Raw genomic sequence first — 17,414 nt, 5'->3', positions numbered from 1 at the left:
ATAATAATAATAAAATAAAATGATGAAAATGCCGGCAGCTATGGAGCACAAACTGGGCTAAGAGCAGGGGGAGGTCGGAGCAGGGGAATGGCACAAAGAAAGACAATTCTTGGCAAAGCTTATTAAATTTATATTTAAATTTTGTTGTATTGTGGTTGCGGTGTGGGGTGTGGTGTGGGGGGTGCCCTGGGAACGGGCTTCGAAAAATTTAATTAATTTCCAAACAAAAATTGAATTCTCGCTTCATTTGAAATGCAAAACCGAAAGCGGAGTCAATTAAATGAATGTCAAAGAGCAGCCGCTGAGCATTCGCAATGGCGCCCCGTCCCAGTCCCGACTGAGGCACCCACTGGTTCGTGTTGGTGTCCTGAACCTGGTCCTGCCTCAACAATTCCTTTGACACACAAACACACACACACACACACTCACTCGCATGCCCCACAAGGAGCTGCTGGGGCTACCGTGTCCTGTCCTATGGCTGCCCCATCCGGGTGGTGTCCCTCTGTGGCTGTTGCTGTTGTTGCTGTCTTTATGGCAGTCGCCTCCTGTGGCCGCGTCCTTCGTTATTGTAGCCATGGAAATGAATATTAATGCCGCCTGGATTCTGACAGTCGATGCTGGAGCTGGAGCAGGACCAAGCGAGGAGACAGCAGCAAAGTCCTTTGCCCACAATGGCTCAGTGCGCACTTTGCACAGCATTAATATTTATCAGCCCGAATTCAGAGTTGCTGTTGATACGAAGCACTTCTCGGCAGCCCCTGCCCCGCCCCACTGTACCGTCCGGTGCTCTTCTTCTCGGGTGGAACAACATATTTTGCATACCCTTTGTCCTTTGTCTATAATATTTCAATAAGCGAATGAATGCGAATCAAGGTGGAAGGTCTCCGTGTGGCATGCAAAAAGTAAACGCAAATGCAAGAAAAATACCCCAAGAATGCAATCAAATGAATGCGCACTGGATTCATTTACTTTTTCAGTTAAACGATCAGCGATAGCGGCAATTACCGGCCCATCTATCAGATACATCTATTTAGCCAGAAGATGCGTTTAAAAAATTATCAGAAAAATTTATATCGTTCCACATTAAATTCATTTAATCTTTTTCGCTCTCCTCAGATTTATGGAATTCCCACTGAATTTCCCGCATATGCCGCGAAGAATATTTAAACAAAATACAAAAATTATTGATGCTTTAAAGAATTTATTGACCGCTAATGAAGCCTGCCCCACAGATCGAAAGTCTATTAATAAATCCCCATAACAATGCGAAAATTTAAAGAGAATTTTTATTTTGATTTTGTGATTCGGATTGGGGATTGGGTGCGAAAAATTGTTTCAGCAGATTTAAATGCAGTTCGTTGTCGGCTTTGTCAGGGCAAGCAAAAAATCTGTATAATCCGGGAGCTCTCGACATCGGCATCGGCTATCATTAAGTGACACTCTCTTCTGACCTATCAGTCTCCTCCTCCTCTTCCTACTCCCCCAGGTCATACAGCATCCTTCAACGCTTGGGGGGGACTCGACTCGACTCGACGCTCTCCCTCGCTTTATATTGGGCCATTATCAAGAGTAATGAAATTTACTTGTACGCGAAATAAAATTATATCATTAACACCTGAAGCGTGCGGAGTTGCACATACATATATATGTGTATATGTGCACTCATAGGTGTCCTGTTGATGGCCGTGTCCTTCCTGCACCCAGCTCGTGGCACTGTGCACTGTGCACATATTTACACAGGCGTCGCGACGCCTTTCCATAACATTTAAAACACACACTGGAAAAACTGGAAAAAACGAGTGGCAGGAAGTCGCAGGTGGAGTCCGGGTGGAGTGCGCGTCTCGATTGTTCCTCGAATAATGCAATTTGTTAACATTGGCTATTCCGTGTTAATAAGGCCCCAGCCACGATAGGGTTAAGGCCTCCACCTCCTCCTCCTTGTCGGAGAGCCGTCCATTGACATTGCACTTTAAAACTTGGCCGCACATTGAACTTGGCTCTGGGTCTGGGTATGGCTTTGGGTCTGGCGATGGATTTATTCCGTGTCAAGCGTCAGTGAGCCCCGCCCCGGCCCTCAGCCCCTCAGCGCCTGGACGCCCTGCAAAGGAACTTAATTAATTAGCTGCCTAAACTTCGTTGTGAAGTTTCCTTTCGGCCACAATCTGATTTCTTTTCAGATTTTTGCACAGCACCAAACCAACAGCTGGTCGGGGCCCCGGTCCCGGTCCCGGTCCCAGTCCGAGCCAAACCAACAAAAACAACTCCAAGCCAGGCCAAAAGGAACTTTGCCTGTAGTTGTACTACCTTCAGTGGTTCTTTATAGGGTATTGGAAAGGCCTGATGGGCTAAGAAAATATCTAGAAAATTATAGAAATTATCTGATAGATATTTTGTGCTGGGAAGGGTCTTCTACAACTCTGAATATTGAGGTTTCAGCCACAGAAGGCCACAGAACTATTTCGATACAGTCTATACTTACATGTTTCCTCAGCTTAAGGAATATCTAGAGCATCATATAGTACAATATAGGAATTTATGAATCCTTGAGTATCTTTCTTGATTTTCCTCTCCCTGGCCTTCCCTGAGCTTACTCCCAACCCATCTTAAGATGTCTATTCCTGTTCTCTGCTGGAGAATATAGATTTCACTGGGTACCTACCGATCGACCCTTTGTTTGGGGCCATCCCTTCTACTTGTTACTGTTTTTCTTTGGGATTTTCGGCTCGGTTTTTGCCTGTTAAGTGCAGGACCTGAGCCGGAGTCGGACGGGGCTTTTGTGTTTTAGTTTTCCAGCTGCAAGCCGGACACAGATGCGGCCCAATGAGGAAGCGAGGAGAAGAGAAGGGAATGGGGAAAGGCAGGATGAAAGCGGCTACAGCTGAGCCCTGACCGCAATCGCATTGTGGCATTGTCCACATCGATGTTGTCGCCCTTTATTTTTGTTACCGGTTCGGTTCCTTTTTTTTACCCAGCTTAATGGTCTGCAAAAAGTAAACCGGAGACTCGGAGGGAGATGAATTGATTTTTACTTTTGCTTTGCGATCTCTGACATCCGCAAAAACTGAAAACCGAAAACCGAAAACTTAACACAAATCCCTGCCAAATGAAAGCCAAAGCTGACAAACTTCCAGGGAACTTCCAGGCCATTCACTGAAATTAAATTTTAGTTATTAAATCATCAATTCAATCACACAATTAGAAAAGTTGTCAGCTCCAAAGTTTGGAGCTCCAGCCAGCCACAAAAACTTGCTGACTTGCTGGCATATGTGCAAAAGCCAGGACCCAGCACCCCCCAGGACCCCCCCTTACCCCTTTCTCAAGTGACAGAAAACTTTGCAGTGAGCGAATATTTAACAAAAATATATTTCTTAGTTAAAAACTCAATTTGTTTCGGGGATAACTCACTTTGTGGCTTTCGAGTACAGTTCCAAGTTTACAGCGTTTTATATGAGTTTTATGGATATTAGTACTGTATGACAGACAGCCACTGACAAGAGCTGACTGCTGCGGTCACTACTGCCCCCCGCCCGCCCTCTGCTTTTGCTCTCAATTGATTTCAATTTCATTAACGCTTCAACTTGGTCTGTGACCTCCTCTCTCCTGCTTCCTTTTGTACCGTGACAGTCCCTCTGTTTGGCTGACAGACAGCTGTTGCCAATTTCGGTTTTTGTCTGACTTCTGGGCCCCCGTGAAACTTGGCAGCTGTTAATGACAATGACAGGAGCAGGACATGGCCAATGGTCTGTTTATACGAACAAAAGAACTCAGTAATCAGGGTGTTAATGTTTAATCTGTTTAAAGATGAAGTGGTCTTTAAGTTTAAGCTAAAACCAATACGAATAAGGCATAAATTTAAGACATTTTTAATGTGGCATTGTTTCTATTAGAATAAAGGAACCAAAGCATATTTCTATGAAGTTATTAAACATCTATCTATGTCTTTTGATAGGTTGTCTTTTACTCGAAAGCAAATTATACGCATTCAATGCATAGTCCAATCCATCTCCCACCTACGATTAGCTTTATTTGAAAATTCCAAACCAGACAGCATTCTGAAAAGTCCTGCTGCAATTGATGAGAATTGCCTCCTAGCAACTAATGAAAATAGCAGAAATTTCTAGTTCATTTCATTGCTTTCCTTTCCTTTGCTCTCCTTTGCGGAACAGATGGTGGACGGCAGGACTAAACGTATCCTGGCCAGCAGCAGCAGCAGCAGCAGCGCCTGGGCATGATTTTCAATTTGTGATCTTAATCAGCAGGTGTCCTCTATGGCTTGCTCTCTCACTTATTTCTTTCTCTGTCCCTCTCTCCTTCTGTGGTTGCCCATCAACGGCGTCGTCATCGTCATCAGCCTCGTCATAGCTTTTTATTATTTTCATTCTGGCCTCGACTGCCTACTAATAGTTGATGTTTCTGTGCTGCTCCCTGCTCCTGCTATTGCTCGTGGCATCCCCTTGATGTTGCTGTTGCTTTTGTTGAAAGGTTGCTAGGCATTAACTTTTGTCATTGGGAGCGGAGCTGCCGCCCCGCCTCTGTGTGCCCCGGTCAGTGAACAATGCAATGTGAATTGGCAGGGACAGGCACTCCCCAGTGCTCCCCAGTGCTCCCCCCCGACTCGGAGGCCAGAGTGGCTGGCAGTCTGGCAGGCAGACAGACGAGTGGCAGGACCTCTGGTCTACTCTTCCATCGGGAGTTGCTCTAGAATGTCGCCCTGCCCTGACTGGCTGACTTGTGGGGTCCCTGTCCCTGACCGTGTCCTGTCCCGCTGCTTTTTGGCCTGCTGCTGTGTTCATTTAATTAAATTACACCAAATTGTTTGGGCTGTCCTTTCATTCAACAAAGCGCTAGCCAAAAGATAGAGAGAGAGAGGGAGATTGGGCCAAAGGACGAAAAGAAATGTGTGGAAAATGATAAAAAATATGTTAGATTGAAAAAATATTTGAGGGGCTTCAAGCATCCAAGGCCTTGGTAATTGCTGCTTTGGTCTTCTCTTTGCACTCCCCCCTGCTCCACTCCCTGCTTCTGCTTCTGCTCTGGGCAAAACAATTTTCACCCATTTTAAATGGTGCATAAATAAGCCAGGGGCAAGGCTATACGAGTATTCCCTGACTTTACGGCCAGTTGAGCATTGGCTGAAAAGAGTCTCGAATAATGTTGAATAAATGTGTCTAGGAAGCGCAGGCTTCAATGAATATTCTCGAAGATATTTTAGGGCTAGAAATATGGAAAAAGTTTAGTCAAAAAAGTACATATTATTATTAAAATGTTTCAATGAAATATTTCCCAATTAAACTCTCTCCGAATGTGAGGAATTTTTCTAAAATTTTGTCTAAATTGTTTGCCTCCTGGAAAACAGCTGCCGCAAAATTTTCAAGCGTCCTCGCCCTACAATTCCATGCGTGACTTCCTTGTCTGTGTTTGTGTCTCAGTGAATGCGTGTTTTGTATTATTAAAATTCAATTGACATTTGAGTTATGAGCGGGTCCGTGTGTGGTGGCATGTGTTCATGTTTTTCGATATGAAATCTTCATCTCAAGATACCCATTTCCATCCCCCATTTTCCCAAAAAACAAGCACACAACAAATTCTAAATTCTAAACGAAAAGGACTCTCACGTGTCCCTCTTCCCAGGGAAACTTTTACAGTCCGCCCACGCCCCACTGCCCCTCTTCTCGCACACGAATGTATCCCCATTTCTGGCATTGCCTACGTTTCGGGGCTGCGTACTCGCACAGCAAATCAAAGTCATAAAATATAAGTTTGCACTGCGTAAAGTGTGGGCCACAGCTGCCTAAATGTATTTTAATTTGTTTGCCTGGGCTGCCGACTGGGAAAGCGGAGTTTCCCCAGCAGCTAAATGGCAAATACATGAAGCTCGAGTTTTTAATTTTTTCGGGGGTAAAAGTTTTGCTGCTTCCCCTCGAATGATTAATCGCAAGAACGCAAAACTCACAGCCAGCTGCTAGCCGTGCTCCACGCAGTGGATATCGTGGATGTCCGTGGTGGAAGAGTTGACAATACTCGCAAGAGAAACGAGGTTTGGTTTTAAGGTGGCGGTTAGGTACCTGTATCTGCGGCTCTCATATTGATCAATCACTGTCACCTGGCTCTCGACGAGCGTCAGCGGACGGAAAAGGAGTAGAGAAATCTATAAACAATATGATAACCATTTGGCAATAAACTCGAATGGGTATTGCTGTGGGTGTGGGTGTGGGCATGGCTGTGTGTGTCTCTGTAGCAGCACTTTGAGTGATTTGATATGGCACATCTATATCTATCTGGGCACTCACTCCCTCTCCCATTCCCTTCCTGCCACCCCGTTTGATTGTAACAAATTTCCAATCTAAGCGAATGCGGAAGGACACAACTGCAATGACGGATGCGACGAAAGTTGGGGGCTACCTCTACCTCTACCTCTGCTTCCTCCTCGGTCTGGGGTCCTTCTGTGTGGAGCGCCAAAAAGTGTCACTTTTTATGAGCGATCATTTGTACTTCCCCCTTTTTTCCGAGTTGTATTTGCTTGTTTGTCGTTTGTCAATATACTTTTTCTGCTCGCTTTTTTCTCCTTTCTCTCCTCCTTTCTACTCCTGGCCCTCCTTGTGGCTGACTCTGGCTTCTGGCAAGAGGTGGCCATTGTAACTTTATGCTTTTGACAAATTCGAGTTTAAGTGGATTACTTTCCACTGTTGAATGTTGTTCCGCAGCCCGCGACCAAGACCGAGTCACTTTCCTCCTCAGCTCCTCAGCTCTGATGATTCATTAATTTCCTGGGCAGGCAGGACATTTGCTACGCAATTAATTTTAATTTTCATTTGCATTTTATGGCGCCGACTGATGATCATAAATTTGGCTGAGATTCGCACCATCTCATGCTCAGCATTTCTGTTTATGGTCGCAGTTTCGCAAGAGGTTACATTTTTGAATAATTCCCAAGTTCATTAATTAAAGTGTATCGCTTAAATATTCGAACAGGAACAGGGGACAGGGAACGAAAGGTTCGATTAGATAATATTTTGCTGATGTGATGAAAATTTATTGATAAATACTTGCAAAAATGTTTCTCGCAGTATGGGATAGTAGATTAAATTTCTAACTAATGAAGAATTTAGTTAGGTAGGTAGAATAAAGGATAGTGTTTGCTGGAGGGCGGATCCAGACGCATGTATGTTGGTATATAACGAAGAGTATGAGAATGCAGAATGAATCCAAAATAACAGTCGAAAGAAGATATGCAGGGGGCTTCAATTTTATATACATTTCTTTCGTATAGATCACTCTGGTTTTCGTGTTGTAACCGGGGTGGGAACGTAACTAACATTATGTGAGTTCTCGCTTATAAGCTAAGGCTGGCGGACAGCCGTGTGGATCGTGTGGATCGTGATAACAGTGCGAGCCCGCTCTCAGAGCGCTGTCAGAGAGCGCTGTCAGAGAGCGCTGTTAACTACCGGCTGTTAACTAAGAGCAGTCAACGGTGGCGTTAACAGGCTGTTAACCTAGAGTATTAACAGAGTTTAATGCGGTTTTTCTGTTACAGGCAGTGATCCGCACACACACATTCAGATAGTTTGCATTGCGTAAGCAAAAGACATCCTTGTATATGTATGTAGGTGCCAATCACTGTTATACACGTGCACGTGAGCGGCAGCACAGCAACAATAGGGCCTAGAGGCTTCATACGATCCAAGACAACAGAAATCCTTGCCTAAAAACGTTGAGGCGTCCGTCCATTCGGATTTTTCGCATCTTAGCTGAAAAGTATTGAACACTTCTTAGTGCCACTTAATTGGAAGGATAGTAAAGAGTTTTATGGCCATTAAAATAAGTTGAAGCTGCAAGTAAATGTACCACTGCTTCCCACCTTCCAGCATCCGAGACCCCTTCTAGCGATATCCCAGAACCATCTGAAATTTCACCCCCATTGCAGTACAAAGGCGCACCCTCTTCGCATTCTTTTAGCTCTCCCATGTGAACAATTAGTGCGAAAAGGGTTCCGCCATGCCACCCTGGACGTGGACACGTGCGTGTGTTTTCAATTTCGCTTTCATTTGGCTCTATTTTACTAAAGTCCTATTCCGTCCAGCCCAGGCCCTTAACACACTTATACGCCGGAAAGAAAGAAGGAGGGCGAGGACGAGGCCGAGGACTCATAAAAGATTTAAGCTTCACTGCCATTACGAAATGCAATTTGCAAAAACTTTTGATTTCGGAGCGAACGAGGACGTTGGCGAGCGAGTCAAAGGCCCAAACCTTTTATTGGTCTCATTAAACGGGAATGTTTGTGACTTGTTCCTGTTCCAGCCTCGAGTCCTGTGACCGTTTGTCGCTTTCGATTTCCAAAACTTGGCACTCCACCCCCAGCCACGCCCCACTTATTGGTAAGTCAGGCCACGTTTCCCGCCACCTTTCCGAAGGCAGGCAGGAAGAAAGGTGAGCGGCGTTGATTTTGAAAAGTTTCTGCGGGAAGCAGGCCCAGGCCAGGCCCACTCGAAAGAAAGATTTGAATGCCCTCCAAGTTGACATTTTGCGTTGAAGTGGACGTGATTCGATTTGGATTCGTTTTGGTCGACTTCGAGCCTTTGCAATTAAGCCGGCAATGAAGCAGGAATCGAAAACTTTCGAGGAAACCGGATACTCGGAACCGAACGAAAATCAAATTAAATTATTTCTAATTTGTTTTGCTGCCAGATAGAGAGAGAGAGAGAGAGAGAGGACTCCCTGCCGCTCACTCACTTACTCACTTACTCACTCCGTTTTGCATATTCATATTCATATTCATATTCATGGGGAAAATTGAATTTTCGCAAATTATTTGCTTGGTTAGTTCTGTGGCTTCCCCTAAAATTGTTTGGCAAAGGCACAAAACAGAACAGAACGGAACAGAATCGAGGCAGAGACAGAGGCAGTTTGGCAGTGGCTTCTCCTTCATTATCTTTCGAGCACAATGCAACGATCTGGTGTGGTCTGTCATATTGGGCTTCTTCGTTGTCTATGAAGAGAAACTCTTTGAGTCGAGACGAGTATGGTATGCCGCACAATGGGTGGGTGGCTCTTGTGTGTGTTTAGTTCTCCAATATTCCGAGTACTTTACAAGTTCTCCTTCTACGAGTATGTAGTCATCGCTCCAATTCCGATTCCAATGCTCAACAGAACTGACAAATGCCGACAGCTTTACGTGCCACAGAAATCGATTGTCAATTTGTCCTTGGGGTTGGTATGGGGGCCGTGGTTGGGCGGGAGGAAAAGGAATATACTCTGTGGAAGTTTTCAACGCTTTCTGAACGATTAGGTGCTACATCAAGGGTGAGAGCAAAAACTCATCCGGCATTCGCGGCAGGCAGCGCGTGTGTGTATCGATATCGATAAGAACACGATAATGATGTCTAAGTCGCAAAATCCAATAATGAAAATTAATTTCACGCACACAGAGAGATGCTCTCTGGGAGGAGGATGAGAGGACATGTTAGCCACAAGCCCTAAAGCAATTTATGCCAATTTGGCATACAGAGACATAGAGAGAGAGAGAGAGGAAAAGAGAGAAATAGCAAGAACAAAGTACAGAGAGAGAGAGACAGAGAAGCCTGGATAGACAGACACTTCCATGCCTGAAATATTTTTGACACCTGCAGAATTCCTATTGACAGCTGTGCCTGGGAAATTGTGTGGGTGGTTGGGTGGTGGAGCGGGGGAGAGCTCTGTGGAAAATTCGCGTTTGAATTTGAAGCGTTTCCAGGGTAAGGCAGGCCATCTATGTATGTGTGTGGGCATACGTGAAATTTTTGACAGTTATTTTAATGAAATTATGCGAGAACACTTTCACACATTCAGCCATCACCAAAAAGGGGTGTTCAGGCTTTCCTCTGTGCGTTTTTCGCCTGCAGCTGATAGAGGTGGCTTCTGGCAAGGTGGCAGGAGTGGCAGGGGTGGCAGGGGTTGCTGTTATACACTCCATATGTAGGTTAATCATATGCATTCTGAGGCTTTGGCGTCGGGCAACGCTTTGGCACGCAGCATTTTGGTTATTTAATTAGCACCTCTTCCACACAGATATACACACACATAGTACACTCTCTCATAAACACGCACACACATTCTTAAAGCTGTCGTGTCCACAAATATTCCCTGTCGTTTGGCCTCAAACATTCATTGAAGTTTATAGAAGGAGCCCCGCCCGCCAGAAAATACAATTTTAATAATGTTTTGTTAAACAAAGAGATTAAGTTGGATATTTTCAAGAGTAGATAATAGGAGAGTGTTCATAAACAAGTAGGTTATAGGTTTAGCTGGCACTCACATGATTTTTGTTGGATTATTCCTGCAAATTTCAGTTGAAAGAAGTCAGAAATAACAGTCGTTATTGGTCAAAAATGGTCAAAAGCTATCCGCAGTCTTCAGGTTTTGAATATTTTTTGGAATACTCTACTGCAGTACAGGCACAGCATATGAAATCCATAGCAATATCCATAGCACTAGTCATGCAAAAAGATTACCAGATTGCTATCATCAAATAGCAGATAAAGGCATTTATATCTCTAAGTGTTAAAACTCCTCCTATATATCACTAATGCGAGTATCTATCCATTGTTTGTATAGAAATAGCCATGGACTATAGCTGAAAGCCCATTGAAAATGCTCAAATATATACTTTTCTAAACAGATATGCATAATAATAATTACATATTTTATACATTAATTACTGAATAATTAACGATAGCCTATCAATGTACATCCTCTAATTGATCGATTAGAATGGAAATTATCAATACTTTTGTTGATAGCTGAATATAATTATTAAAAATTATGCTGATAACAGAGCTAATCATTGCTCATCGATCAATTAGGTGGTGTGTCTTGATTGTGGCCCCCCCTTTCACCCTTTATGGATCCATCCCCCCACTGAAGCACTCTCTGAGCACCCGAAGCAGAAACTACTCGAAGTAGCAATTTCTATTTGCACCTTGCACACAATCGAAATTTCGTTTCTCGAGTGCTCGTCTCAGCTCATGTTCCCTTTGAACCTTTGTCATTATGCCCTGTCATCTCTCGCGGGCTTTGTGTGTCATCGACTTCTCCGATCCGATCCCTCAGCAATTGTACAAGTGGCTCGAGCAACCCACCCAAAATTGTCGCACTGCCGGAGAAATTATCCCCCGGGGGGCGGCCAGAGCACGTGTTGAGTGAACACACAACAAAAAGGGAGAAAGCAAACTTTTATTTGATACGTTTTTGATTTGCGTCGTCAGACAATGTCAATGTCTATCCGTGTAGCTGTCGCCGGCTGGGGAGCCCTTCTCTCACCCGTTGGAAACAATGACAGTGCCACGAGGCGACAGGAGACAGCAGCCAGAGGACAAACGACAGGACCCTGGCGACAGACAAATGCGCCAAAGTCTCAAGTGCATCATGACACGTGAGTTTTTTGCTGAACATTTTCGGTTGAGTTTTTGGTAATTTGATTTCCACGCTGAGATTTGCCAGCGGGGGAAGGGGGCGGAAAAGCGGCGCCAAAGTTAACGCTACATTTGATGCCAATGGCAAAACAAATGCGGCAACGTGTGAGGAATTTTCAAGTTTTCCTTTGGAAAATGCTCCTTTCCTTTCTGTTGGCCTCCTCTCACCTGCCGCCAGCGGAAGCCACGAGTGTATAATTTTGCATATTTTATTCTGTGGGCTAATAGAAAATTTTCGATTTGATTTTTCTTATTTTTGGGGAAATAATTGGCTGTAGAATTGTACACAATTTGTTTTGCCATCGGATTTGGTGGGGTATACCTTTTCCCGAAATGGGGACAATGTTAAGTTTTTGGACTGTTTTGTTACATCTGAGGGATGATGTTGATAATGGATTGTGCTCAGAAAATTAAACAATGATTCTTTAAGGGTGTATTTTAAGCATTGAAGGGTAAACGCACACAATTCTGTCCTTTCGATCACAGAATGATCGCTCTAGAGTATCGGTTAAGGGAAGATATCGTATTATGGTATCGATAGGGGTGCCATGGGATGGGTTAGGGTACCATTTCCTTTACCGCTCAATCACAGTTCAAAGTCGCCTTACGAATGATGGGTCTAAATCTATATGTCTAGGGTATTCAAAACTTTGACAAGCACTAGCTAAATTTTCTTTTGCTCGAGTTGATTTGGCAATTTCCATGTGCTTTCTTTATTATTTATTATTGTTGTTGAGAATGTCCTTAAAAAGTCGAGTACATCTTGTGGAGCTTCACCGAAAAGGTGGCCTATTTTGCAGGCTCTTCTTGATTCATAAAAACAAAAGCACGAGAGGAAGTATTTACTTCATTCATATCTTATATCATAGATGTAGATCATCTTCTTTTGAATACTATCCCTTATGTCCCCATCCTCAATACTTCATTCCCGTTGAATCCCATGAAGGCGTCTCTCTTCTTAGAGTATTCCTTACTTCGGCTGTCCAAATATTTGATCGTCTCGTTTTCACTTTCTTTTCGGTTTTTGTTGGGAAAACTGCGCACGTATTTGTCGTTTCCATTACAGTTTGTGCTGATTTTGATTTGCTGCCTGCTGCCTGCTGCCTGCCCTTGTGCTGGGCTCCTGCTCTGGCCCCAGGACTGTCAGTCAATCTCAAATTCACTCAATCAGTCAGGCCAGGCAGTTTCAGTTAGTCATTGCGTCAACACTTTGCCAACTGGCAGGTGGATGGAGGGATGGAGGCAGCGAGGGCGGATTGGTTGGCCAACACCTGCCACGCCCCCACATTTTCGGTTATATGTTTTGTTCGAGTCACGTTTGTTGCTGCTGGAAAAGCCCATTTTTTTTGTGTTTGTAGCCCGTCGTTTTCCGACTTATGACTTTTGTTGCCAGCTTTCGCTCTCATAGGCAATTTCTATCCACCCCATGTGGGTGGAGGTGGGGGCGGTGAGCAGGTGTGAGCGTGGGCGTGGCACATTTGTCATACTCAAATTTAAAATTCAATTTACTTGCGTCATAAATTTAATAGCACAGCCCCAGGCCCCACAGAGCGGCACAAATGTCAGTTGACGGGGGGCTCGAAATGCGCGGGGGGGGGGGGGGGGGGGGCTCTCCATCAACCAGAAGGGTTATCCATAGGCAGTTGTACTCCTGCGAGGGCGAGGGCGAGGGCTGTACATTAGCCTGGATATGTGACGAACATATCGTAAAAAAAGTGATTGGCTTGGATCACATTGGAATATTTGATTGGTGGAAATCAGCGAAAATGAATTGAATCAGAAGTGAACATAAAACCCAAAGGGGAATATAGAACTCAACAAATATAATTTTAAAGAAGAAAAACCCTATAAAATGGTGAAGCAGTTCCGCACGTTTTATGCACTTTCAAGTGGAATCCACAACAAAAAACATTCCCCTCTTTTCAGTGCTCATTAGGCACATATCTATATGTTCAACATGGTAATTGCTAAGCTTGTTAGATGTTTACAAGACTTTTAATCCACACGCACACACAAAGCAGCAAAAACATATTTGGAAAATGGAGAAGAGCAGAGCAAATCCAAGTCCGACCGACCTCGAGGCGTATACGTAATATGCTAAACAAAAGTGCGCCAATTAGAAGGAAAATTCTCTCTCTCACAACTGAAAATGTGCTCGCCCAACCGCAAAAGCCAGAAAGTTGATTTCTTAACAAAACTCCCTTTCCCCCTTACCATTGCCCCCAAAAAATTGGGGGCGAGACCACAGAACGCCCAAAATGTCAGCCGGAGACAGTCGACGAAGTCGTAGGAGGGCTCTCTCTTTAGGAGTCAAAGCCAAAAAATTTTGCTGCAGCATTAAGCCCAAATGAGTATGAGTGTGTGTGTGTGTATCTATGTTTTAGTGGTTGTGCAAGAGAGTGTGTGTGTGTGTGTGTGTGTGTGGGAGTGTGGTGTCAGTAACTTGTCTACTTGTTGTCTGTATCGTGTGGCAGTTTTTTGGGCACTGGGAGGAGCCCCAACCTTCGGACACATACGAGAATAGCAGTGGACGAGTGCACGAGGGTACGGGTGAAAGTATGTATGAAAAAGATGAATGCATTTCAAATGAAGACAGCAAGAGGCAGGTCAAAAAGAGAATGCCCTTAACCAAAAATGGTGTACCTATGACATGGGCATGCGGCTTGCACTCTCATTCTTCCATGAACAGAATTTGTTTTCAATGTGATAATAGCTATTATTCAATGCCTGTTATATATTATAGATATTTCATATATAGACCACATTTTGCTAATGAAGCTGCCTCGGAATATAGGCTTTTCTTTAGGCATAAAACACGACTGTCTTTAATCAAAAATATGATTGTTTTCCTTATAATGTGGGGTGATTATTTCAATGGGAGTTGAATAAAAGAAATAAGATATTACTGGTAGAAATCCTATTGAAGTCCAATCAATTCCTTATTATTCAGACCTGGACAGAGCACCTAATCTTCGCTTCAATCCACTGGGAGTAGTTGTGTGTGGTTCGCGTTGCCTTTCGTGTTATACATATTTATATTTGATGTACATTTTGTGGTTTTGGCCAGAGTTTTAAACCCAATGTTGTAGAGGAAGCTGGAGGGGAAGTAGGAGGAGGTGGCCTAGTGAAATATTCTGATTTGCGTCTTGTCACGCAGAAATAAAGCTAAAGTCCATTTTAATTGAGTTTTTCTGATGTTGCAAAATGCTTTTCGCAAAATTTATGACAGCAGAGAACTCTGCACCGAGCAGAGTGGGGAAAACCCAACCACACCGAACCGAAACGAATAGAACTGAACTGAACTGAACCGAAGCGTATGAATGTCGTAATAAAATGCAGTTTTAGCCATTTTGTCACATGAATTTGATTTCATTTAGATTTGGATTCGGCTTATGCCAGGCAGCATACTCGTACGACAGGCAGGCAGCAGGCCATATCAAATGAAATGAAATGAAAGGAGATCTGAATGCGGATGAAATGGCATGGAATCTGTATGTGTGCGGCTCAAAATTTGATGCTCGAATGTGGAAATGTGGCAGTTAAATTGAGCAGAGTACATATATTTTCATGGAAATATGGAGTAACTTTTTCTTCTGCCACGATAGTCTGCTCCTTCCACCACTTCACTTTGCCACCAGAATCCATATCCTTCTTCCCGGCTGGGTATGACAAAGTTTTCCCCGTCTTGTTCTTGTTCCTTGCACGTGCACCGTTTGATATCAAAGGAAACAACTGGCAAGATTTCCAGCAGCAGATTTGCCAGTACTCGGAGCAGACCCCGTGCCGCCTTTACCGCCTTCAATTGAAAGACGGCGGCTGCTTTTAATGTTACTGTTTTTCCGTTGTTTCATTTTTATGATACCCTTGCAGCGGGTAATACGATTTTGGCTCGAGTTCATGGAGTATATTTGTATATTTTGTAGCACTTCCAACAGCCGTGTCCTTCTGTTCTTCTGTGAAATTTTTAGAGTCCTTTTTCAAGTCTGATCAGATCATCATAATATATATGTAGCTCCCATAAACACTATCGACATTCAAGTGTATCAAAAGCATCGGTCCTCGAATCTCTTATTCCCATCTTGTTTTTATTTTCCTTTTGATTTCGCCCGCGGCTTTTTCTCGTCCCTCCCTCTTTCTTCTTCAGTTCGGCGCGGAAAATCTGCGTAATCAACGGCAGTCGGGTGGCAGGAAAAATAAGTTTTGCCGCAAAAATAAATAAATAAATAACATTTTGTATAATAAAATGCAGGCGTACTGCCGCAGCAAGGGAAGTGAGGTGGTGGTGTCGGGGTAAACAACAGGAAGCATAAATTTTGTTATTTTTGCCAAGGATGGAGAGAGGGAGCCCGGCCAAAGGAGAGGGTACGTACTAGAGGATGCTGGTCGAACCATTGATGTGATTAGGCCATTCGCCTGGACGGAAATTGTTTAGTTTGACAGGATGCTCGGCCCGAAATGAAATCACGTGTTTTGTGGTCAGCATTCAATTTATGTACGATTTAAGGTAAGATTAAACCAGTTGCCAACGATGAACCAATCGGTCCTACAACTTTGTATAGCAAGGATTGGAAATATCGGATACAAACCTAGGTTTCGGTTTTTAAATTAAATATTAATTGTACAATTGACATTTAATGTTTATTAATATTTCAGGATACATATTCCCGGATAAGCGGCCCTGGGCTTTAACCTTCACGTTCCGGGTCCTGCGCTGCTCTGCTATCCCATCTTAAATGAGTAGACGTACGCGTCCCCTTTTCGAACCGTGGACCCCCAGGCGGCCATACCCATTTGGGTGCATACCCCCGGACCGACACTGCATCGACGATCGCGTGCATCGCGCCATCAGCTGGTTCACCTTCACTTTTTACGAGGTACGACGTACGTGCTTCGCAGGGGCTTACATTACCGACATCGTCTTCCGTCCTGCACCATGCTTTAACTCATCGGCTTTCCCCGGGTAAGCTCGCCTTTCTCCTTTGTTTTTTTTGTTCTTCTTTTCATTTTGTATTCCCTCCAGCTCTATTGGGTGAGATCATCTCTGGCACAAACTGCTATGCCGCGATCCCCTCCTCTTACCCCATCAAGTAACGTTATTAAGTTATTATTTATTCATCGACTTTATTTAACACTTTCTTTCAGCCCCCTCCGGTGGCCAGGAATACCTCTTGCGTGCTCGCGGATATGCCCATGAGCTTCACCCTTCACCATGAGCTTCACCCTTCTGGTCTTCCGGTTCATATGAGCGAGTGTGCGATCGATGACGATGCGCACGAGGCCACGATGCCCTCGGGACGCGTCGTGGCGACAATGGGGCGTCCCATTTGCTGCAGCAAGGACCAGTGATCGCCGGCGGAATTGTTGGTTCACGCCCATTCATATGCAGCCGAATCAAACGATGGGCTTCGGCTTTGAGAAGCGTAAGTGAATCAGTATATAATTATGGATATATTTTAAATTATATCTTCCTTCACAGATTACTCACACACATTCATACCCTTCGCTTTGCGACAAACCCAGTCGTGTCCGCCAGACGGAGTACTATGAAAGTATCCAAGCCAGACAGAAGTGAATCCCAGCCGGACGGAAGCGCAGCATCGTCATCCTTTGCCCTGGCCATCGACAGCATGGACTTTGACTACGGCAACCAAGGGAGGGACTACTCGGGGCTACTAGACTCTAGTTGAATATCGTTGTTGTAAGGTGTAAGGATAGACGCGTCCATATATTTAGATAGTACAGAAAAAACCATTATTCTACTGATGTGCAAATCCACATCTTCGGAAGGCCATATCTCAGAAAAACGGCATAAAAATCTCGACTACGAAAATGATGTCGATTTTTGGCAATTTTAATTATGATATAGCCTTCAGAAAAACCAGTATTGTAACGATGTGCAAATCCGAATCTTCGGAAGGCTACATCTCAGAAAAATTGGGCCAGATCGGTGCCGGACCATGTTTCCCA

At 44.1% G+C, this 17,414-nt stretch overlaps 1 long non-coding RNA gene across 2 annotated transcripts in view; it reads left to right on the top strand.

The window, feature by feature from the left end:
• LOC108162978 overlaps positions 1–17,414 on the top strand; it is a 72,884-nt gene extending 55,470 nt beyond the window's left edge. The window contains exons 5-8 of one of the 2 annotated variants that reach the window (XR_001775618.2): positions 16,101–16,407; positions 16,468–16,534; positions 16,590–16,867; positions 16,924–17,414. This is a non-coding gene — a long non-coding RNA (uncharacterized LOC108162978). The remainder of the gene's footprint in view (positions 1–16,100; positions 16,408–16,467; positions 16,535–16,589; positions 16,868–16,923) is intronic. The other variant, XR_004472773.1, reaches the window with a different exon arrangement.

This window comes from Drosophila miranda, chromosome 4 (assembly GCF_003369915.1).
Source record: "Drosophila miranda strain MSH22 chromosome 4, D.miranda_PacBio2.1, whole genome shotgun sequence".
Lineage (NCBI taxonomy): Eukaryota > Metazoa > Arthropoda > Insecta > Diptera > Drosophilidae > Drosophila > Drosophila miranda.
The sequence above is the reverse complement of the archived record's forward strand: the minus strand, read 5'-3'. Positions and strand labels throughout refer to the sequence as shown.